Consider the following 23,978-nt stretch of genomic DNA (forward strand, 5'->3'; position numbering starts at 1 on the left):
CTAGGTATGTTTTAAAGGCCAGGGGGCGGTGTGCTATTGTGGAGATGTGATTCACCTCAGAGACTTTCACCTTTGTGTCTTGAAAATCCTGGCTTTCCTCGTCCCCCAGAAAGGCTTTCCACAACCATTACTTCAGTGTCACCTTTTTAACCCTTTCAACACAAAACATAGATCTCCTTTTGACTGGGCAGAGACCCATCTCATAGTGAATGCTCTTTCCGTGATAATATTGCACTGGTCTCCTTACTCAAAAGGAGGGGAGAGAGGGAGAGGGAGAGGGAGAGGGAGGGAGGGAGGGAGGGAGAGGGAGAGGGAGAGGGAGGGAGGGAGGGAGGGAGGGAGGGAGGGAGGGAGGAGAGAGAGAGAGAGAGAGAGAGAGAGAGAGAGAGAGAGAGAGAGAGAGAGAGAGAGAGAGAGAGAGAGAGAGAGAGAGAGAGAGAGAGAGAGAGAGAGAGAGAGAGAGAGAGAGAGAGAGAGAGAGAGAGAGAGAGAGAGAGAGAGAGAGAGAGAGAGAGAGAGAGAGAGAGAATTACCATTTGTAAGATAAACCCATTCCTGCCCCAGTTTAAATTACACTGTGTTTTTCTTTTTTGATTTCCATTTGCGCATAATGCTCTCTCTCAGCATGTTTAAGTTATATTATTAGCGTGTGAGCGTTTCTCTCGAGATTTTTTTTTCTTCTCACTTTTTTCCCTCCCTTTTATTTCAGTGGGGATTCTCGCCTCCCGATGCATTAGCCTCCTGTAATTGACAAATGATCTTTAGATGGTCTGGAGATTGAGAGGCAGCTCTCTAGCCTGGCTACAGTATAGGGCTGTATTACTGTAGTCTATTTGGGACGGGCTCCTGTGGTACAGGGGGTGTTCAGGTCACTGTGCCATCCAGACCCCTAATCCTCTCTCTCTCTCACAGCTCATTGTGTGAAATAACAAATGGCTGGGCAGCTCCTAGCACAAAGGGCTATCACCACATTATTCAAGAGAAGCCGTGGAGCCTTGCCAGGGTCTGCTGTTAGGAGGGGATGGAGAAAAAAATCTGCGTATTGTGATTTGCCATTTATAATTGGCTGGTGATGCTAAATGGTCGGTGGCCAGAACTTTTTTAAACGCAATCTGTGGCTGCGTTCGGGCCGATGTATCGCTAATGACAGATCGCCACGAACGCTTGGGAACAGAATGGTGCTCATGTAAAGGCTAGAGAAACACAAATATGTTTATGTGTTCTATCCAGAGATGTTTGGATGAGTCAGAGGTCATAGTACAGAAGTTTGACTTTGTAATATAAATATATTAAATAAATGAAGGGGAAAAGATAGGAGTGGGACAGAAAGATAACTGATGACTATACGCTGTGGCTATAAAGCTATGCTAGAATCCCTGTGACTATTTTATAGAGGACACGCCCTCTGTTTGTAAGCCAGAGTAGCTGCCCCCCAGTCTGATCAGAGCAGTATTTTTGAGGTATGGGATGACAGGGCTCATGGCTGATACTCCTGTTGGCAGTGAGAGAAAGATACCGGGCTGGTTCTCAGGGGGAGCTGTCCTCTACATAGTGCGCTCAACGAAAGATACTATTTGATAAAGACTCCACTCCCCAAAGCCTCCATAAATAATGAAAAGTTAATGAAGAGGTAACTTAATGATGTAATGAATATCACTCGAGCAAGGTCAAGCCGAAGGGGGAAAGTTGGTGGGCTTTCTAAAAGCCATGAGATCTATTGTATGAGCCTGTCTGTGGGCCTGTTGTGTTCTTTCTGGTCGGTTGTGCAGTCTAACCTTGCTTACAGTAAGTGTGTGTGTGTGTGTGTGTGTGCGTGCGTAGCCCAGTGGAGGGACTGGATCTAGTGTTGAACTGGTGATTAAAAATTGAGAGGGTTTGAATGACACCGATGAGAGTGTGTCGGAGCCAGGTGCGATCGATAGTGCTCTGAGTGGCGTGCACTGTGTGTGTGGACCATAAACCATGCCATCCCAGGTCTTCAATGGTCAGCAACCAATGTTCTCTATCACCAATAACATTTAACATCAGAATGATCCGTAATATGAAGTAGCCTGTATTTACCCCTGACATTATTTTATGTAGTGTTGGGACTTGCCCCAAGATTATATTTTCAACCAAAATTGTTTTCCCCCTGTGTCCTGTACTTAAAGATGAATGGACATTTGGTCCATGTGTGCTGGTGACATGACCCTGCAGAATGGATCCAGTTTCAGCGCTCTCGTCTCAGTCCGAGAAGTGCTTACTTGGCGGTGGCCAGGTGGCCTGTTCGATCTGTTTCCCTTTGTCTGATGTAAAGACATTTCTGCCCTGACTCCCTATGCTGTGAGGCTGAGGTAAAGAAGTGTCTGCCCTGACTCCCTATGCTGTGAGGCTGAGGTAAAGAAGTATCTGCCCTGACTCCCTATGCTGTGAGGCTGAGGTAAAGAAGTGTCTGCCCTGACTCCCTATGCTGTGAAGCTGAGGTAAATAAGTATCTGCCCTGACTCCCTATGCTGTGAGGCTGAGGTAAAGAAGTATCTGCCCTGACTCCCTATGCTGTGAGGCTGAGGTAAAGAAATGTCTGCCCTGACTCCCTATGCTGTGAAGCTGAGGTAAATAAGTATCTGCCCTGACTCCCTATGCTGTGAGGCTGAGGTAAAGAAGTATCTGCCCTGACTCCCTATGCTGTGAGGCTGAGGTAAAGAAATGTCTGCCCTGACTCCCTATGCTGTGAGGCTGAGGTAAAGAAGTGTCTGCCCTGACTCCCTATGCTGTGAGGCTGAGGTGAAGAAGTGTCTGCCCTGACTCTTTATGCTGTGAGGCTGAGGTAAAGAAATGTCTGCCATGACTCCCTATGCTGTGAAGCTGAGGTAAAGAAGTATCTGCCCTGACTCCCTATGCTGTGAGGCTGAGGTAAAGAAGTATCTGCCCTGACTCCCTATGTTGTGAGGCTGAGGTAAAGAAATGTCTGCCCTGACTCCCTATGCTGTGAGGCTGAGGTAAAGAAGTGTCTGCCCTGACTCCCTATGCTGTGAGGCTGAGGTAAAGAAATGTCTGCCCTGACTCTCTATGCTGTGAGGCTGAGGTAAAGAAATGTCTGCCCTGACTCCCTATGCTGTGAGGCTGAGGTAAAGAAATGTCTGCCCTGACTCTCTATGCTGTGAGGCTGAGGTAAAGAAGTGTCTGCCCTGACTCTCTATGCTGTGAGGCTGAGGTAAAGAAGTGTCTGCCCTGACTCTCTATGCTGTGAGGCTGAGGTAAAGAAATGTCTGCCCTGACTCTCTATGCTGTGAGGCTGAGGTAAAGAAGTGTCTGCCCTGACTCCCTATGCTGTGAGGCTTCTACAGCACATGCGATTGGGGGAGGTCGGATGAATAAGGCTACACTAAAGCCCAGATCTGGTAGTATGGCTTCGACCTGTTGTCGGGGTAGACCACATTAGCATAGTGTTGTCGGGCAGGTTGTGGTAAAAGGCTGTGTGTGTGTGTGTGGATTTGCCAATGTATGAAACTAGGTGTGGGGATGATGGTCTGAGGACTTGTGAGGAAAGTGACAGAGAGAGAGTGAGACAGCCTGTGTGCTGCAGAACAAGCCTCTCACATGGGCTTTGCCTTGCTCCAGGCAGGGCCAGGGTCTGTGCAGGTTATACAGATTGTTGACACACACACACACACACACACACACACACACGCCGTTACGCTAGAACTCAACTCCAATGCAATGTGGGAATAGCATGATTTGTAGCACAAGTGCAAACACGTTGCTGAGCGGTTTCCTAATGTGCCTGGAGAGACTTGGGGGTCTCCCTCTCTGGCGAGTTTATAGATGACTGGTGTGTCTGTGCCCGTGTGTCACGGAGACACAATCCACCCGTCTAGTTTCCCTTAACAAGCCTCAGGTCAGACTGCCTGGCACTCATCTACCCTTAAGCACAAGTCAAGCTATTAAACAGATGGAGTCACTACTGAGAAGGTTTTTTTCTCCCTGCTTTATTTAAACTACTCAAATGTAGCTAGTCAACCTCGGATATACAGTATGCACTATTAGGATGGTAGGGTCTTAGTAAATATGCTCAAGTAGCAGCAGACAGAGGGAGTGAAAAAGAACACCTGAACTCAGAACAGAAATGAAGCGACTAGCAAGGTTGGGTGGCTGTGTAGCAGAGCACACATTCAAAGTGAAAGAATTTCATTTTCTTCATCCAAAGACGGCAAACCCAGGCTTTCAGAAGTCCCGTCTGCACACAACAGCACAGCCCCGAGCCCTTAGATGGCCAGCGATTCATAGGAGATATTCACCCTGTGGTTATCATAGAGGACAGGGCATGTCCCAGGCCAACTCCTGTGGGACGGCTGTGGGTTACAAGGGGAACGGCGGTAGAGAGCTTTCTATTAGGGAACAGAGAATGAAAAAGCCTTTTTACCAACATTCATATCTGGGATTGGGTTTTTCTTTTCTTTGAGGGGCAAGCGGATGTTTTTTTTTCTTACACAGGACAAGTAAGGATGCAGATTAAACAGAACCTTTTTGAATGTTGTTGTATAAAAGTGAGTGTCTGTATGGTGGCTTTTAACAAGGCATAGAGTGCAGTACATGTGACTGCTGAGGTGTGACCAGTCCACCCTTTTCCCATCCTTGATTGTCAGCATCCTTTGCTGTATATTTCTAAAAAGCAGAACAGTAAGGAGCAACAAAGGTGTGATAGGTGGTGCATGTGTACGTGATAAGAGCAAGCCTCCTTGACTGGAAGCTTCTTGGAGGTGCCCTGTGCTCTACCACCACCTGACTCACTATGATGTGTCACACTTAAATTGTGCATGCTGGTGTAATGAGCATCGGTCATCAGAAGACACCATTCAAATTATATCTGCTCCGGAATCTGATCCTGTCTGGTGTTGTGTCTCCACAAACAATAACTCACATTTACGTTCAGCCTGATCCTGTCTAGTGTTGTGTCTCCACACACATAACTCACTTTTACTTCCAGCCTGATCCTGTCTAGTGTTGTGTCTCCACACACATAACTCACTTTTACTTCCAGCCTGATCCTGTCTAGTGTTGTGTCTCCACACACATAACTCACTTTTACGTTCAGCCTGATCCTGTCTAGTGTTGTCTCCACACACATAACTCACTTTTACGTTCAGCCTGATCCTGTCTAGTGTTGTGTCTCCACAAACAATAACTCACTTTTACGTTCAGCCTGATCCTGTCTAGTGTTGTGTCTCCACACACATAACTCACTTTTACGTTCAGCCTGATCCTGTCTAGTGTTGTGTCTCCACAAACATAACTCACTTTTACTTCCAGCCTGATCCTGTCTAGTGTTGTGTCTCCACAAACAATAACTCACTTTTACGTTCAGCCTGATCCTGTCTAGTGTTGTGTCTCCGCAAACAATAACTCACTTTTACGTTCAGCCTGATCCTGTCTAGTGTTGTGTCTCCACACACATAACTCACTTTTACGTTCAGCCTGATACTGTCTAGTGTTGTGTCTCCACAAACATAACTCACTTTTACTTCCAGCCTGATCCTGTCTATTGTTGTGTCTCCACAAACACAACTCACATTTACTTTCAGCCTGATCCTGTCTAGTGTTGTGTCGCCGCAAACATAACTCACTTTTACGTTCAGCCTGATCCTGTCTAGTGTTGTGTCTCCACAAACAATAACTCACTTTTACTTCCAGCCTGATCCTGTCTAGTGTTGTGTCTCCAGAAACAATAACTCACTTTTACGTTCAGCCTGATCCTGTCTAGTGTTGTGTCTCCACACACATAACTCACTTTTACGTTCAGCCTGATCCTGTCTAGTGTTGTGTCTCCACAAACATAACTCACTTTTACGTTCAGCCTGATCCTGTCTAGTGTTGTGTCTCCACAAACAATAACTCACTTTTACGTTCAGCCTGATCCTGTCTAGTGTTGTGTCTCCACAAACATAACTCACTTTTACGTTCAGCCTGATCCTGTCTAGTGTTGTGTCTCCACAAACAATAACTCACTTTTACGTTCAGCCTGATCCTGTCTAGTGTTGTGTCTCCACAAACAATAACTCACTTTTACGTTCAGCCTGATCCTGTCTAGTGTTGTGTCTCCACAAACATAACTCACATTTACTTTCAGCCTGATCCTGTCTACTGTTGTGTCTCCACAAACAATAACTCACATTTACTTTCAGCCTGATCCTGTCTAGTGTTGTGTCTCCACAAACATAACTCACTTTTACTTCCAGCCTGATCCTGTCTGGTGTTGTGTCTCCACAAACATAACTCACATTTACTTTCAGCCTGATCCTGTCTAGTGTTGTGTCTCCACAAACAGAACTCACTTTTACGTTCAACCCGGTCCTGAAACCACACAGAGACTGCCAAAGTCACCCTCTTAGACAGCCAGACACACAGTGACCCCCACAGCCTTGTAGGCCCCCAGACAACCTTGATGTGTGTTTCTGGTTTGTGGATATGCCCGTTTGCAGTGTGTGTGTGTGTGTGTGTGTCTGTGTTGGGAATACTGGAAACCACTTTTTCTATGGGTAGATATTAGATATTACTACTCCAATAAGCTGATAATAAGCATTTGCTGAGCCTACTATTATTTTTGTATCCCTTCTGATGAAGTGTAAACAGTCAATCTTTCCATCAAATTCCATTAAACACAGTGAGAAATGCAAACATGCCCGTGCACTCTTAAAAAAAAAAAAACAGAGCAGTGAATTTAAACAGCCGTGCGTGGACATAAATAGTTTGATCTGAGCTCCATAAATCATATGGAGAATGTACATTTGGCCTGGGTAAGGCCTTGGAGTTCACACCCGGATTCTGTAAACATGTTTTTTTAGCCGGTCGCGTCGAGTCTTAAGAGACTGCCGGTAATCAAAAACAATAACCGCTCTGAGCGTAAACTCTTCAAAAAGTCCTGGAGAAGTATGAAATAATAATCTGTGTGTGGGCCCCGCCGAATGCTGAGAACGCAAACATTTCACAATAAAGTTGTTTAAATAAAGGCCTTGGCATAGATGGCTGAGAGATAGGACATGCTGCCTTAATTACACACGGCCATAAAAAATAAACCGTCGGTACAAAGACTCGCCGTTTCGACAGGGTTTAACCTATAAAATGTCAGCGAGGTGTGTACTTCAGATGTGAGAGGGGATGTATTGTTTGGAGAGAAAACAACAGGCTCTGAAGGAGAAAAAAAATATCCGCACCAAAAAACAAAAAAAAAACAACAAAAAAAAACGAAAGACTGTACAATCAACAAAGAGAGCAGTGTTTACTCTGAATTTAAAGACTTTCAAATTCTTCCCCGGCCATTGCGAGGCATTACAGAGGGAAAATAGACCAGCTGAGCACCCCGTTTATTGTTCTTAAACTCTGTGAAAGGTAATATCCTTTAAAGGCACGGTAAATGTGTTGGTGTTGCCGGAGTTTGCGCTTATGGACGGTGTAAGTGAGTAAAGTTACATTAGCCTTTGGAGAGAAATAGATTATTTTTTCCTGAAGCATGGACTTAAGTTTCTACTGCTGGGTGGGCCCACTCCTCTTTAGCGGTGTTAACATAAGAATAGAGGGTTGACTAGAGGGTGAGGAGGGGTTAGCTGGTTTAAATTATTCTGCCCCTCCACTGCTGCATCGCAGGGGCTGTTGTTATCCACTTATAACATCAGACGTTCATTCTCTCTCTTTTACTCCCTCTGTCTCATCTCTCTCTCTCTTTTACTCCCTCTGTCTCATCTCTCTCTCTCTTTTACTCCCTCTGTCTCATCTCTCTCTTGTTTCTTGTCTCTTGTCTCTCTCTCTCTCTCTCTCTCTCTCTCTCTCTCTCTGTCTCTCTCTCTCTCTCTCTCTCTCTCTCTCTCTCTCTCTCTCTCTCTCTCTCTCTCTCCCTCTCTCTCTCTCTCTCTCTCTCTCTCTCTCCGTCTTTGCTCCACTGTGTCGTAGAGCAGTTGGGGCATCAAATTGGGGCCTTTACATACCAGTCTTATTTTGTAACGCCTGACTCAGCCCTTGGCACACCTCTGTCCCAGATCTCCTCAGGCGCGTGGCCTACAATGTGACGCGGCTTCACGCCGGCGTGGAATTCTCAACCCACGAGAGGATAAAACGTCTCTCCTGTTCACAGCCAGAAGGCCCAGAGGAGACACACACACACACAAGACAGGAACTCTTAATCACGTTTCATCCTCCAGTCTTAAAGCCCTGGATCTGAATGGTAATTCACCTTAACACGAGCCATAGTCTGGGGGAGTGGAGGGGACCGGGACACTCTTAAGCATGGAGGAGGAATGCAGTTAGATGTAAATGTTTGTGTATGTTCTGCGTACGTCTTGGAGTGCAGGGATGGTGCTTAAAGACATCTGGATGCAATGAAATGCCATTCGTCTAAACAAAAGTGAGCCCCGTCTCTCTGCCTAGCAAGCCACCCAACGTGTGCTCTGCTTTTACTACATGTTTGTGCAATGTTTTCTAAAGTACTATATTGAAAAATGTTTCATTGCAACAGTGTTAAGCTTTCCAACATGAGATGGTTTTCCTTGCTCCAATTTCCCCCTAGATAAACACGGAGGCCATTGGAAATAGCTGTGCACTTGATGAATGACTGAAAATGCCTACTTTATGACTGAAAAGGCCTACGTTATGACTGAAAAGGCCTACTTTATGACTGAAAAGGCCTACGTTATGACTGAAAAGGCCTACTTTATGACTGAAAAGGCCTACGATATGACTGAAAAGGCCTACTTTATGACTGACAAGGCCTACGTTATGACTGAAAAGGCCTACGTTATGACTGAAAAGGCCTACGTTATGACTGAAAAGGCCTACATTATGACTGAAAAGGTCTACTTTATGACTGAAAAGGCATACGTTATGACTGAAAAGGCCTACGTTATGACTGAAAAGGCCTACTTTATGACTGAAAAGGCCTACGTTATGACTGAAAAGGCCTATTTTATGACTGAAAAGGCCTACTTTATGACTGAAAAGGTCTACTTTATGACTGAAAAGGCCTACGTTATGACTGAAAAGGCCTATTTTATGTCTGAAAAGACCTACGTTATGACTTAAAAGTTCTACGTTATGACTGAAAAGGCCTACTTTATGACTGAAAAGGTCTACTTTATGACTGAAAAGGCCTACTTTATGACTGAAAAGGTCTACGTTATGACTGAAAAGGCCTACTTTATGACTGAAAAGGTCTACGTTATGACTGAAAAGGCCTACTTTATGACTGAAAAGGTCTACTTTAGTGCTGGTCTAAAGAAGAAAAAGACCAAAAACGTTGTCATTGGATTGACCTTTTAGAATAACAGTAATATTCTTTTCGACTTCTGGAGCGCTATTCACGGCATAAAGAATCTCAAAAGGACAAGCAGTTTGGAAAACAACAGCATCAATCATGAGATGTCAGTTCATTGATTGAGTTGTCATCGGAGGGAGGTGGTCAAAGGGGGAGATCAAGCAAAGATGGTCTCTGGACCGTCATATATAAACAAGCTCAGAACATCGGAGGCCTTACCAAGTGTAAACTTATTTTTTAAATATATTTTTTCATGCATGAGCTAGTTTTGTGCCCCCCCCCCAGAACAATCTGGACATCAGCTAAGTTGTACAGTGCTACAGCGTAACCGTCAAGATCGATTTCACTCCCTATTGTTCCACATCGTTGGTGATCTGCAGATCAGACCAACAGTGAGAGAAAGAGAGAGAGAGTGAGAGTGAGAGAGAGAGTAGGGGGAGAGGTGGCATGCGTGTGCATGAGAAGCACACCTATAGATTTATCAGCTCTTTCGTTCTATTTAAACAAATAGGTCTTGGAGCCTTGGAAGGCAGTGTAGGGACATGCCTAGGATAATAAGCGTCATGGAATCTAATCAGATTCATAAGAGGAATTGATTGTTGTGTGGCAGGAGGAGCAGGAGTGGGGTTGGCAATAAGCTGAAATCTAAGTGTTAATTTTTATGCTAATCCGCTGGCATCTCTGTGTGATGCAATTTGGTTCCCTGCACCGCAGATATGAAATTGTCCTGCTCACAGAGAAAATGTCAGCTTGCCAGACCCTGAAAGCTTGTTATTTATTAGGTATGTTTCTATTAGTATGTGTCACAGTTGTTAGAGAGCCACATGCACACGTAGCGCGCACACACACACACACACACACACAAATACACACACAAATACACACACACAATGGTGCTTCATGCTTGTTCCGCCCAGCTCTCGGCCTTAAAATCGTCTCAGCTCACTGGCTGCAACACTGGGGCATTAATGTATTATCATATATCGGGGTGGTCCTTGCCCTCTGGACAAAAGGCTATTTAATACAATTTAATGACATTCCCAAGCAGGAGAAAGGGAGGGAGACAAGGAGGCAGAGCCTAGATGAAAATAGCATCTGTGTTTCTCATGGCTCACCCATGCAAACATTTCCGCTTAAGATGCGTGACTTCTCTCCTTTCTCCGGCAGAAAGGGGAGAAAAGAGGGAGAAACTAATGGCAGGCAGAAAGGGGAGAAAAGAGGGAGAAGCTAATGGCAGGGAGAAAGGGGAGAAAAGAGGGAGAAGCTAATGGCAGGGAGAAAGGGGAGAAAAGAGGGAGAAGCTAATGGCAGGGAGAAAGGGGAGAAAAGAGGGAGAAGCTAATGGCAGGGAGAAAGGGGAGAAAAGAGGGAGAAGCTAATGGCAGGGAGAAAGGGGAGAAAAGAGGGAGAAGCTAATGGCAGGGAGAAAGGGGAGAAAAGAGGGAGAAGCTAATGGCAGGGAGAAAGGGGAGAAAAGAGGGAGAACCTAATGGCAGGCAGAAAGGGGAGAAAAGAGGGAGAAGCTAATGGCAGGCAGAAAGGGGAGAAAAGAGGGAGAACCTAATGGCAGGCAGAAAGGGGAGAAAAGAGGGAGAAGCTAATGGCAGGCAGAAAGGGGAGAAAAGAGGGAGAAGCTAATGGCAGGCAGAAAGGGGAGAAAAGAGGGAGCAGCTAATGGCAGGCAGAAAGGGGAGAAAAGAGGGAGAAACTAATGGCAGGGAGAAAGGGGAGAAAAGAGGCAGGGAGAATTAGAGAGGTTTGAGAAGTCTAGACATGAATATCCATAAAGACAGTGTGCTGTAATACAGGCCTTAATGCTGCATACAGTAACATGTCACAGACGGCATTGCTCTCCAAGGGCCATAAGTGATCCATTTCCACAGTCGCACGGTGATGTCATCCGCACGAGACAGCAGAGGGACAGTGACAGCCAGGCGCTGTCTTTGAGTTTCATCCAGCTCTGACAGCTTCCTGTCAAGACGCCTCTCTCCTTTGAAACACCTATTCTCTCCGTCTCTCAGTGTTCAAACTGTTTCTCACTCTGTCTACTCCCCATTCACACTGCTGTTCTGTGTGCCAGTCCCTGAATCCAGTTTATATTGTACACTGGGCGTAGTAACAGAGTAAAAGGTTTGGATGCAATTCACATATAGGTCAATTAAATGCACCAACATCTGCTCTCTCCTAACCATTTGCATATAGTATTCATATGTTAATGATGTCCCTTGTTTTTTGTGTTTGTGTGTGTTTTTTCTCTCTTTTTTTACAATTCCTCCCCTCCTCCCCATCTCTTTGTAAAAAAAAAAAGGTTCATGCTTCCTAAAACCGGATACAGACATCTTATTTTTACTTCCCCTCTCACTAACGCTTCAAGGAAAGAGTTTCTTGAGCAGACAAGTGCCGGGGTTGTTCTGTTGCCATGCCCCTGATTTCAAAAAGAAGAAGCCTTTTGCTGTAGTGGGAAGGCCTCCCTTTTCCAAAGCAGCTTAATGCCTTATAAATCAATGATGACACAGATGGACCAGCGATAATCTATTTAGAATGCCTCACAGCAAATATTGTCGTACAGATGATTAGAGATTGAGCTATTTTAACTCACCCCCTTTAACTCACCCCCTTACACCCCTCATTTTAATACTTTGAATTATAGGGGGGCTTCACAAGTTTGGTTCTTTGAAATAAATCTCAAACATTAGAAAAGGGGTCTAATGTGTGAACGTCTGAAGTCTGCCTTCTCTTTGTGGCGTTATGGGTGGGGATAAGGGAACAAAGAGCATATGAAGAGCGTGGTGGTCTGTTGCCAAAACCATAATGACAACGCATGTTTCTTTAACCAGAAAAGGGGGGTCCTTTAATGGAATTGTGTCTGAGGGTGTAAATGGCGAAGCTAGAGGCCTCAGTCTCTTTTATGGTTGATGGCTCCCGATTTAGCGTGAGGAGGAGGAGGAGTGAGAAAATGAAGTGGAGGTTGTCAGATGTGGCAGCTGCTTGGAATCCTGATAAATATAAGCCCTTATTGATCGGATGAAAATGAAAGATCCCAGAGTGCCGTGCAGTATTTAGCATCTTGTCTGCCGCGCGTCAGCGATGGCCTTGCCTTGGAGGGATAGATTTTCAGCCCGCTGCAAGGCACGGCTTTGATTTCATCTTTAACCTTTTTCGGCTGCATTTCCTTGACCTCTGCGCATCGCTGCCTTTCAGTGAATTTGTTACATTTCACTTGACATAATCTCCCTCTCTCTCTCTCTCCCTGTCCCCCTCTCTCTCTCTCTCTCTCTCTCTCTCTCTCTCTCTCCCTCTCTTTCCCACTCCCTTTCTCTCTCTGACAGGAAAGAGACACAACCATCTAGGTCGGTCGTCATTGCTGTGTGCTGTAGTGACTCAGTGGCAGTGATCTGCCTGGGTCTCCTCGAACCTGACAGACAGGCTCCAGACCAGTATGCAGTTAGTGTGTTAAGGTATGCTCCCCCCCCCCCCCCCCCCCCACACACACACACACACCTTCTGTCACACAGTCTCTACTTTGCCACCATAGGTTTCTGCTAATGCTTGTAACTTTGTTACAATCTGGATTGTGATAATCTACCATAATCACCAGCCATCTAAAAACACACTGAACGTCACTCAGTTACCCCACTGAAACATGCCTGTTCCAAATCTCCCCCCTCCCCTTGTGCCACCTCTCCGATGTCACTATACTTCCACTTCATGACTACCCACCTTATTTATTTTTCATTTATAAGAGCCAGCTCGCAATATAACATGGAAAATGTGGGACGAATCATGAACAATTTATGTTTTGGCATTAGTGTAATTGAATTCTCCTCGTATATCACAGGGAGACGTTCCAGGCTTGAATTAAACGAGAGGTACGGATCCATGAAAATAAGGCTCCCTTCCTTGTCTTTTGAACAACTTTCTCTTTTAGATGGATGATAAATCCCCTGCGAGGGAGCCTGCAACAGCTGTTGGCAGACAGGCTAGATATGAGAATAGCAGCATAGGATGAGCGAGCATTAAAAATTAATACGCTATTTAGCCTAGGTGTATTTTAGGTATTTGACATTTTCATGTCCGGGACAGACTAAATTTATTCATAGTGCAGAAAAAAAGGAGAAAAAAAAAAGAAGAGAAATGGTGAGAAAGAAGCGTAAGTGAAGGCCATTCTGTTTTTATGGTCACTCATTCCCTACAGTAGTGATCCGTGTGAAGGCTTAAAGCACACCGTCTGTGTCTATGGAGGAGACTAAAGCTCGTTATGGCTGGAGTAATAATTAGCACACTGCAGAAAGGAAGTGATTTGCCTCTTAAAGCCCTCCAATATCTTTCTTTTTTTTGTGATGCCTTTTCTTTGCTTCCCTTTTCATTCTCTCTTAACACAGACTGGGAAAGCTACACGCACACAAAAAAAATCCAAAAAATAAACAGGGACATTGGGTAGTGTTCTTTAAAAAAAAAAGTTTGTAGGGTATCTAGCTAGGCCCAGGCCCCAGACAGTGAAAGTGGAAATCCCAGACCTCATAGTGATTAATTACTAATGCTCCTCTCGAACATCTCCCATATCCCTCACGATCTAATCGCACTGAAATCTAAGACATGTCCTGTAAGGAAGGATCTGACTATAAGAGCCACCTCACTCAACCACCCTCCCTCCATCTACGTCCCTCTCCCTTCCGCTGTCTGACTCACACTCTTCTCCTTTCCGTCACTTCTCTCTCTGTTTGTGTCACTCGCTTTTTCCTTCTTCTCCACACACTATTCTGCATGTATCCTTTGACTCTGTCTCTCCATATGTTTCTCTTATTGTCTCTTCTGTACCCCCCCCCTCTTTCTTTCATTTTCTCACGCTTCCAATTGTCATATATACACTGTTATTACCCTGGGGAATATTTAGCAGTAACATGTTAAACACCGCATACCACCCTCTAGTCTTGACTCCGAACACAAACCTGGAAGGCACAAACTGGAGAAGCATGTGTAAGTACACCGTGCAAATGATCACCAGGATAAACATAAAGCTTTTATTTAGCAGTTTAAACCTATTACGGGATCGCTAAATCTCAAGCCTGGGATCGTTTTTGGAGATATCTCTCCCGACCACAAGTAAAAATGGGGATCGAAAGCCATTCAACATTTAAAGGAGATGGAGGCACGTTGGAAGCAACAGTCTCAACAACGTCCTTCATTTTCAGATGTCATTGATTTCACATTGCTGGAGTTGAATGCTACTAGTGCTTGAGACAAGGGCCCGCGTTACCTGCGGCTTTGTCGCGATACACTCGTAGAAAATGCGAAACGTTCGAAAGCTGTCAGTAGAAAATATCCTCAAGCCCTTCAGTCTCTCGGAAAAAAAGAAAAAATTGACACAGAAACATTTCCAATGTTCTTTGTGTAATCAGTGACATAAATGCGCAGGATTGAGTGATCATTTTTAGCCTAGCCGTGTGTTTTTGTGATGGGAACGTGGAGTTCTTGCCGGACTGTGACAGTACGACATATGCAGATAGTTGGCCTCCCTGGGTCTATAGGGGTTTACCAGGGAGCTGCTTCTCTGTGGCGCGAGGTTTTCAGTGTCAGAGCCAATGTGCCTTTGAGGCCGTATCCTAGCAGATTAGCGTCTCTCCTTATCATTCAGATCAAGCCCGGCTCCCTTTGAAAACATATTGTACACATCTACCCCTCCCCTCCCTGCCGTCGTCCATGACAACAATCTGTAGGCGTGATGTCTGTCTCAGAGGAGCAGTGGGAGCCCTTGACAGATAGCAGGTCTGGCGCTGGAGTCAAAAGCAGGCACGTCCGTCCTCTTCCCTACCCGGTGCAGGGGAGAGAGAGAGACTGTCAGACGACAGAGGGGACCGAAGGGGGCTGGGCTGGGGGGCCTGGAGCCCAACACTCAAGCCCTTCATCATCCTCCTATGATAGCAGGGGTAATTGATATATGGGCACAGCCGTCTCTTCCCCTTCGCGTGTTAAGGTCGACTTATCTACATTTCACCCCTGATTTCTCCACTCCCATTATATTTCCTAGATATTGACTGACTGCTGAGGGTGGTGTGTGAAATGAAACCCAGAGAAAAAGAAGAGAAAAGTGCTTTTATTCCGGCGCCTAACCCCGCCTGTTATCAAAGTAACTTTGAGCTTATTAGCGACAAAGGGCCTCTCCCCCCCGCCCCCCCTTCCTGCTTTGTGCGGCCGTGTACGCCAGCGCTTCCTGAATTAAACTGCTGGCTTCCTGTTCTTTTATATGCATGGCCACATCTGGGGAGCCTGCTCACAGCCCTGCTGCCTAATAACAATCACCTTCCCTTTCAGTCCTCCCTGATTGTTTCTAATTCACTCTGACAGATAGTGGCTGACAAGCCGCCCGCGCCTCCCTCCCTCCGTGACCCCGGATCACTCACCGCACTTATAAGGCCTGTCATTTTTAATATTTGATTTCAGTTTTAAGTTATGTGTTTTACCCAGATGATGAAATCAGTGTTTAACTGAACACAAAATGGATCTCCCCTCTCTCTTTTCATCTTCAATCTCTCCCTTGCTTGCCCTCTTTGCCTTTTCTCTCTCTCCTTCTCTCCTCTGTTTATGGAGATTGGCGGCGAGGAGGACATGAGAGATAATATAGGCACACAGACACAGAAATGCGCACAGCCACAGATGGACACACAGAGACGGCAGGGTAGCCTAGTGGTTAGAGCGTTGGACTAGTAACCGGAAGGTTGCAAGTTCAAACCCCTGAGCTGACAAGGTACAAATCTGTCGTTCTGCCCCTGAACAGGCAGTTAACCCACTGTTCCTAGGCCGTCATTGAAAATAAGAATTTGTTCTTAACTGACTTGCCTGGTTAAATAAAGACACAAAACTCACAGACACACGGACACACTGCATTTTACGTTGTGATCTGCCAGTGGGTACTGCACATTTTCTCGGTATCTAGAAGTCCAGCAACAGGACTTGATGCGTGGCCATTGACAAATATCCGATGTTGTATATGTCCTCAGGCCTGCAAGTTACTTAGTTTCCGACATTCTTTGCTTTCCATTGATTGCCAATAAAGGTGTTTAGACATGAGTAAAATGCATATCAGGTGGACTGATCACTAAATGAACGGATAGATTCATCGACAGGTAGATGGATGACATTTTGCAGGGCAATCCATGCAGTCCGTCAATAAAAAACACAATTTAGAGGTAAATGAAAATAAGCAATTACTTAGTTAGCCAGTTCAATAGTTTGCTACCCACATACTTCACAGAGCTTTATATATATAGAGAGAGAGATAGTAGAACAAGAATGAGAAGACCAGAGAAAGAGAGAGATCAAGAGATCCATTGCGATCTTGTGCCTACTACACCCACCGTCTCAAATAGACACATCCACCGTCTTATCAACACATTGACTGTGTATTCCCCTCACAACAACAAGACAACATCTCCAAAACTCATCCAGGCAACCAACTTATAAACACTCTGCACCCCTATCACCCCAACGTACCCAGACACCATCTCCAAAACACACCCACTTCATACCGCCAAGGCATTGTGTCATTCCGGGACACGACGGTGCCTTGGGCATGCCCGACTCCATTTTTTTCTCTCCCAATGACAAAAACAGAACTAATTGGAGTACCACTGCATGTTTTCACTAAAGGCACAATTTAATTACATTTGAGCTGGGAATGAGTATTTTGGGAACGTCATATGTTCGTTCAACAAATGGAGCGAACGAAAGGCAATATTTGTTTTGCTTTGATTAGCAAACCGGCAGGGTAATTTGTTAAGAAAGGGACAGAAAATCTCTGTTTAACCCCCTTCCCCCAGAACAGACTCTCACCCCCCCACACCCGTTCCCGACACTGTCCCTACAATGTGGAATCAGCCCTGCCCCCCCCCCCCTTCCTTAAGCCGTTTATGCCCTATCTTAAATGTTAATGAACTTTTGCCCCTAGCATTTTGACTTTGGACCGCTGTCTCCAGTCTCCAGTCCCGAATCTCTGTCCTTTTGTGGCATTGTTGATACATACTTTATTCATCACGTAAAGAGTATTGTTTTCACCAAGGTTGTATTAATAAACATGAATGAATGTATTTGTCTTCGCCAAAACGTGATTAATGCACATCAGCCTGTATTGCACTCTCTAGCTCTCACCCCCACTCCTCCCCCCCCCCAAAAAAAATGACCCATCAACATAAAATATTTATGGCATAATATTAATGGTTTTGTAAAGAAAATAACAAGTTATTAATCCTCTGATTAACAACTGATTAACCTTTTTATTAAGCACGTGATCCGTGCATCGTCGATTCAGGATATGTCGCCTGAGTGTGCTGCAGAATAATTATTTTTGTGTCTTTTCTAATTGCAAAAATCGCATGGCTGAACTGTTGTTTTTTTGTTTTTTTTTACACATGCACACACACTTACACATGCACACACACTTACACTTGCTCACACAACGTGAGTTATGCAGTCCAAGTGCAGAAATACAAAAACATTGGCAAAATTCTATTGCATGAAGTCGAAAGCGACTAAATATAGCAGCAGCTCTTTAAAACAATGGGGTTTAATTCACATATCCGTTTATTCCACAGTTATTGGCTGTGGGACAGTACAGAGAAAACACTGTGCTGAAGGACAAACGCTTTCTTTTCTCTTTTTTTTTTGTGTGTGTTTGCTCATCTCTACGCTATTGTGTGTATTTTTAGTCCCCCGTCTCAGTCCGCTAAAACACAATTATGTTATGTTTTGAGACATGCCAAGAGTGACTTCACTGTGCGGCCTAGAAGGGAAAAAAGGCGTTTCTTTGGGGCCACGATCTACCGGTTGCTTTATGCAAGTAGGGCTTTTGAAGTCGACATTCAGTTGGTGAAGTTTTTTAGGGACTTTTAGGGCTTGTTAGGATAACAGACATTACCATAGCAGTCCAAAGAGAAGTACTAAGAACTACCAACTCTAGACTGTTTCTCATAGGATATTTACAGGGGTTTTCTAAAGTAGTTCTCTGTAGTGTGCATATGAAGTAGGTAGGTAAATAACGAGAGGATAGACATTATTATTAACATTTCTTTATTTCCCTAATGATAAAAAAAAAAAACGAATTCTATAGTCTTTGTGAGAAGGCTTTGGCTTAGTGCTCGGGCCTCGGGCGCAACTCAGGGACAGTCTACAGTCCTGGGTCCTGGGCCATCTCGCAACCTCTTTTCTTTTAATTCATATCTTTGTTTAAGCATGCTTTATTTTTCTTTCTTCATACACCCCTGCCTTTCATTCGGGCCCTTTTCTTTAGCGGGCAGAATCCATCAAAGCCCAATGTGTTGTGAAAAGGCAACAACAATAGGCCTCTTTGTGGAAAGATGTGTGAGGGGGATAAGTGTGTTGGGGACACTTGTTTTTTTATTTTTTATGGCCTGGTCTTATGATGGATCGGTGCTTGTTCGGCAGGGTGTCTTTGTTCGTTTCCTTTTCCCTCAAATACCAATGGAAGATTTCACCTTCAGCGACTTTCCCTTTAACCCCTCATCTCACTTTGGACTTGCTCTCTTTCTGCTCTCCTTCTATCTCTCTCTTTAATTCGCCTGTCTCTAGTCTCTCTCTCTCTCTCTCTCTCTCGCTCACACACTAGCCTCTATCTGTGTCTTTCTTTCTGTCTGTCTGTCTGTCTCTCTCTCTCTCTCTCTCTCTCTCTCTCTCTCTCCCGCACACTAGCCTCTATCTGTGTCTTTCTTTCTGTCTCTCGCTCTCTCTCTCTCTCTGTTTCTCTCTCCACCACACAAACTGGCCGCCCTGGGATTCCTCGCAGTCAGTCACACACCCCTCTAAAAACAATTATCTTTGAACTTGCTTTTAGTGCTGTTTGTCCTAATTACAGATCATTTTCTCTGTCAGATTTCTACTTTTATTGCAGTTTTGCCCTGAATGTTGATCCTATTGAGGTTCAACCTTATTTTACTCCCTGGAACACCCCTAAGACCTGGATTCATCACATATCCCCCTAGGACTTTTCTCTCTTTCTCCCTCTTCAAATTCATTTTTTTTCTCATCATTTTTTTTTTTTTTTTTTTTAAAGATATCATTTTTTTTGTAGTATTATCCAAATGAATTAGTGGGATCCCAAAATACACAGAACGTATGGTTTGTCCCAATTTCTGTGTTACGGTTCACATTTTGGGCTAGGATAAATTTTTTTTTTTTGCTGAGGTACATCTCTGTAAGACATTGGACTGAGTAACTTCAGTGCCACTTGGGATTCACTATGTATTTATAGATCGGTGGTACAGAGGTGGACTTTGTAGTAATTAAAGACGAGTAAAGGTGGTTAATTCCTTCCCGTGCGTCGTTCTGTTAACTATTTATGAGACGGTCTCGACTGAAAACGCACACACACTGTGCACGCATGCACCTAAGCTTCTTAAGGATGCTTGTCACCATGCAGACACCACACACCATGCGCTGCAGAGAGAGGTTTAGATACGGTGCAGGGCTTTTTGAATTAGAATTGGATTGTGTGGCAGATATGTTCATGGGCCGGGTCAATGACCGTCTATGGGATTAGTATCATAAAGTGGATCCAGCCACAATTTATTTTTTTGAACCTTTATTTAACTAAATAAAGAACAAATTATTATTTACAATGACGGCCTCGGGAACAGTGGCTTTAACTGCCTTGTTCAGGGGCAGAACGACAGCTCAGGGATTTGATCTAGCAAACCTTTCGGTTACTGGCCCAACGCTCTAACCATTTGGCCACCTGCCGCCCCAATGAGCGTGAGAAGTCCTCTGCCCCAGATGTACAGTGAACCTGCCCTACCTGAGGGAAAGACTGCGTCATACAATGCTGGAATCTGACTGTCCCAAATGCCGGTGCGTGATGCAACCGCTCACAATCTGTTCAGGAGGAATCATGTCATCATTCATCATAGTGACAGCACTATTGCACATTTCCTGTACTCGACTTAAGCAGTCAGTGGCACTCCTCTGTTGCATGTTTAGGCAGTTGTTGTCCTGACTGTCTAATCACACAGGATGTCTGGGTTTGTTTGGCCTTGGACAATATACTTGAGCTTTTCTCCTCCAATGAGAATAAAGCAATTAAATGATGTCTACTTTGCATTAATTTGATACAGTATATGGATCCTAAAGACACACTTTTCGCTATTTTTGCTGACCATTAGAATTAACTTGAAAAACAAATTATTTCCTCCCACGCGCTCTTACTCGACTGTTCAGTCCCGTCTTGTTGTGTTCCGTCTTGTTTCTTAACAAAAGGCAGAGGAGAAGCTCTTTACGTTCGTTCGGTGAGTGAACGATGGCAGTTTTTTTTGAAGTACCTCCTCAACGCGACACACACTAGAGAGATGTTCATTTATTCAGGGCACAGTGTGAGATAGAGAGGCAGCACTCTCCTCTCCTCCCTCTCCAGTGGCCCGCCTGCCCGGACGCCTGGCCCACGGTGGCCTGAACTTCCACACCGATTGATGGCCCCGTGTAGACCCCCAGCTCCTCCAAACTCCCATAATGCTCAGGGAGCGCATCTTTACACACACACACACACACACACACACACACACACACACACACACACACACACACACACACACACACACACACACACACACACACACACAGGGCCTAATTGAATTACATCCCCTTCAGCTCTGGGGTCCTCCACTGAAGGAAAGAGATGGTCTGTTTCACTGAGACCGAGCTACGGAGTCCTAGTTCTCCCAATGCCTATCATCCACGTTAGATGTGTCACCAGGACAAATGGAGACATAAGGCAGGCAGGCAAAGAGATCCGTCACAGTGACTTTGGCAGTGGTTTGCGACTGTTTCAGAGAGTTTCCTCTTCCACTGTGCTCCTCATCACAGAGAGCGCCGCTGACAGCCAGTGAAGGCTGCTTTGTTTGTGTAGTCGTCTGCTCTCTTTAATGAGCCATTTATTGTGTGTTTTGTATTCGTCGTGTTTGTATCGTTGTTTCGCTGGTTGAGTTTCGGAAAGAGAGGCCTTGTCAGCCCGGACTCCTTTGGAAAGTAGTTGAACCGCCCCGAGAGTGACTCGGGCTGCGTGTTTTGGAGCAAGCCAAGTTTCGACGCTCCGTCGCTCTTAGCCGTTTCCCAAATCAAAGCATCAGAGCTGCAGTCAAACTCTCCTCCTCCTCCTCTTCGTCTCGTCTCGCCGTGTGCCTGAAGCGGCGCGGCTCTCTCCGCAGCAGGGGAAAGGCAGGGCGGCAGGTAGGAGCGGGACGGGGGGGACGGGGGGGGGGACGGGGGGGCGAATGTAGCAGACTGTGACACGTACCTGTCAGCAGGTACTCCAAATAATTGGTAAATTACTACCGCGGGATAGGAGGAATCTCTCTTTTCTTTCTGTTTGATGAATATTTGAAGTCGTAGAACAACGCCGCGCGTTTGGCTCGGCGAGTCGGGCTATCGTGCGCATCGAGGAAGAGGTGCAGCTGACGCACGGAGAACAGGAGGGATCCTACTGTACTGCTTGGTGTAGACAGACACTGAACAGAGAGCACGGGGAGCACGGCGTGGAGACCGTCCTCGTAGTCAAAGCAGGTCTGAACTAACAAGTGGCATAAACGTATACATTGAGACAGTGCTCAACTAAGTGACATATGCTCTCTGTTACTGGCTGACACTGACACGCCCACACACTACGCTGACACACTCACTCTCACACACTACGCTGACACACTCACTCTCACACACTACGCTGACACACTCACTCTCACACACTACGCTGACACACTCACTCTCACACACTACGCTGACACACTAACTCTCACACACTACGCTGACACACTCACTCTCACACACTACGCTGACACACTCACTCTCACACACTACGCTGACATACTCACTCTCACACACTACGCTGACACACTCACTCTCACACACTACGCTGACACACTCACTCTCACACACTACGCTGACACACTAACTCTCACACACTACGCTGACACACTCACTCTCACACACTACGCTGACACACTCACTCTCACACACTACGCTGACATACTCACTCTCACACACTACGCTGACACACTCACTCTCACACACTACGCTGACACACTCACTCTCACACACTACGCTGACACACTCACTCTCACACACTACGCTGACACACTCACTCTCACACACTACGCTGACACACTCACTCTCACACACTACGCTGACACACTCACTCTCACACACTACGCTGACACACTCACTCTCACACACTACGCTGACACACTCACTCTCACACACTACGCTGACACACTCACTCTCACACACTACGCTGACACACTCACTCTCACACACTACGCTGACACACTCACTCTCACACACTACGCTGACACACTCACTCTCACACACTACGCTGACACACTCACTCTCACACACTACGCTGACACACTCACTCTCACACACTACGCTGACACACTCACTCTCACACACTACGCTGACACACTCACTCTCACACACTACGCTGACACACTCACTCTCACACACTACGCTGACACACTCACTCTCACACACTACGCTGACACACTCACTCTCACACACTACGCTGACACACTCACTCTCACACACTACGCTGACACACTCACTCTCACACACTACGCTGACATACTCACTCTCACACACTTGGAAGCTAAACCCTTTTTCCCCCCCATTTTGAATGGATACCATAGAAAGTTGACTTACTCTGTGGACAAATGTGTTTTAACTTTGGGGAATCTTCACCTCCTGCCAATTCGATGGGAGCCATTGGGCTCATTGTTTGTCTGTTGATGAAACATCTTCACGTTGCTCTTTCGTCGGCCTCAAACTCACTTTATGCCACAGTCAATTAAACCCCTTAGGGCCGCTCTGTGCATAAAAAGATATAGAACGCGTTTGACATTTCAGCTCGCTCGTGTTAGGCACACCCATAGAACACTTTGCTTTGAGCTGTAGGGAGAGAAACAAACCACAGAGAAAGGAACCATTAGGACATTTAAAGGGCCGTGCCACGACACTAGTATGAGGTGGAGAAACAGTAGCCCCAAGCACGGAACAGTCTCCCAGGGAATTTGTCCTATGTAAAGTAGCTATATCTGAGTTGGTGACTTATAATGGCAGGTTTTGAGATTATCTGAGGCAAGTGCGAGCTGGGGACATTGGATGCTATTGGTCAAAAGACACAGAATGGACTAGATTGAGGTTGTGGCACTAAAAAACTGTGACTGGGCTTGAGGACCTTGGTCCATATCGCCTGAATAAACTGGTTGTGCTGGGCGTTGATGCAGTCATGCCTTAGATATGGCCAGAAGTGCAATGAAGCGTATGGGGCACATCCTTGATTCTTACCCCACAAAGCAAGGCCTCCTTCAGGGCTGACTGGACTTAGGGTGGCCCACAGGCCTGTAGTTGAGCCCATGTTTCAGTGGTGTGAAACAGCTTGACATGTGAGACACTTCCCCAGGGTATGAGGCGATTCATCTGCCTTTTACCCTGTCTGCCATGGCGAGGCTGAGTCAATGAAGGCCATGTCTGGCCAGTGGACCTCATTGGTAGTAGCCGCTGTTGTGCGCATTCTATGGTATTTTCTTATCCCCGTCACGATCCAAATCAAATTTTGATTTTCTATAGCGTTCCATGCGACATGTCCATCTCAGATTGCGTTTCGGAGAAGAATGGGATTGTTTTGTTTGCGGAGACGTTCATGGTG

The 23,978-nt window shown here is 45.6% G+C and overlaps 1 protein-coding gene across 6 annotated transcripts in view; it reads left to right on the forward strand.

The window, feature by feature from the left end:
- Positions 1–23,978, forward strand: part of LOC110506377 (zinc finger protein 536) — a 203,120-nt gene that overhangs the window by 55,496 nt on the left and 123,646 nt on the right. For all 6 annotated transcript variants that reach the window (XM_090222128.1, XM_090222132.1, XM_090222126.1 and 3 more), the window contains exon 3: positions 12,610–12,738. The gene's annotated coding sequence lies outside the window, so the exon portion shown is untranslated. The remainder of the gene's footprint in view (positions 1–12,609; positions 12,739–23,978) is intronic.

This window comes from Oncorhynchus mykiss, chromosome 26, assembly GCF_057628025.1.
Source record: "Oncorhynchus mykiss isolate SJ-2025 chromosome 26, ASM5762802v1, whole genome shotgun sequence".
NCBI classification, from domain to species: Eukaryota; Metazoa; Chordata; class Actinopteri; order Salmoniformes; family Salmonidae; genus Oncorhynchus; species Oncorhynchus mykiss.